Raw genomic sequence first — 1,631 nt, forward strand, 5'->3', positions numbered from 1 at the left:
GTAACATTTCTTTTATTACATCATATCACATAGGATATAGTTGCATATGGATTATACATCATACTGAGACCAAGGACTTTCACAGAGAAGGAAAATAATGTGTCAAAATTGGCTTCTTACTCCATGAATAAATTTTTGGCCATGCTGGGATTTCATCTCACAGCCTACAATGCCCAATCCATAAATAGGGTTACAGTCTTAGCAGACCAGCCTCCTGAAAACTGAGCGGCCAGGAAGTTCTGAGGACCTGTGATCAAGACAAAGTAGTGCCCCATATATATATGTATATATACATATATGTACATATATATGTATGTATGTATGTATACATTGATAAGTATATAGATTGAAGGAGATAGATATACATATATATATATATATATGTTGATAAATATGTAGATTGAAGTAGATAGAGAGATAGACATAAACATACATACATATATATACATATACAGAGAGTGGGACTGTGAGGATATAAAATTATATATGTTATTACCAATTATTAGTTAATAAATTTTGCCTCCATTTAATGAAGTATCCGGGTTGAATACTTATAAAAGTATTAATTAAAAATTAATCAATATCCTTAACTATACCATGGTGCTAGAATGGAAAACATAAACCCAATAATTTTTGTGTGGCATTCTAAAATAGGGTCATGAATCCACTGCACATTTATTGTTACATTAATAACACTCCATAAGCATTCACATGAACAGGAATAAGTTTGTCAGGCTCTCCTTCCTTTTGTGGATGGCTGTCCTAGCATTCAAACTCCAGGCCTGGGTCGTTTAATTATAATGCAAACCATTGGAATGACACCGTGAAGACTTCAGATTGTTACCATTAAAAAAAAGAAAAAGAAGAAAAGTAAGCAAGGTGCCAGTGGCTCCTACCTGTAATCCTAGCTCCTCAGGAGGCCAAGATGTAGAGAATGCCAATTTGAATTCAGCCAGGGTGGGAAAGTCCATGACACTCTTCTTTCTAAGAGATCACAGGGGAAAAAAAACCATGCATGGGGCTGTGGCTCAAGGGCAGAGCACTACTCTCGAGCAAAAGGTGCTCAGGGACAGAGCCTAGGCTCATAGTACAACCCTGGACCTGCCAAAAATAAAAAAAGGAGGCAATAACTCCATGTATCTGGGTATGGACAATAGGCATTCAGCAGGTTGCCCATGCCCAGCCCCCCAACCTGGGCAATCTGGGACAAGCCCTCAGAGAGTACAAAGTCTGAGCGGGCAACATGAACAAAGCATCCATCTCTGCCATTTAAGAACTGAAGCCTTATATTCTGGCCGAGGTGTCCCATCAGGACACCATGCAGCCAGCCACTGCCTCCAGGGAAAGCACAGTTCCTAGGCTGTAGGAGTTGTCAAAGGTTCTGGCTCCATATTCTCTATCCTTCTGTAGGATGTGAGGCTAGACTTCTGGGGCCTGTGGCTATCACTCATTTATCATTCCTCATTGACGAGTCACAGTCTGGTCCCAAATCATGGCAAAGATATGAAATAGAGATTTCTACACCAAAGGGGGTAAGCCAATAAACCCCACCCTCATAACTCCTGTTAGAAGGGAGCCTTGGGCTGAGATTGGAGCTTAGTGCTAGAGTGCTTACCTAGCCCACATGTACA

Source organism: Dipodomys spectabilis, unplaced genomic scaffold, assembly GCF_019054845.1.
Source record: "Dipodomys spectabilis isolate Male_0828 unplaced genomic scaffold, ASM1905484v1 ptg000487l, whole genome shotgun sequence".
In the NCBI taxonomy this organism is placed as follows: domain Eukaryota; kingdom Metazoa; phylum Chordata; class Mammalia; order Rodentia; family Heteromyidae; genus Dipodomys; species Dipodomys spectabilis.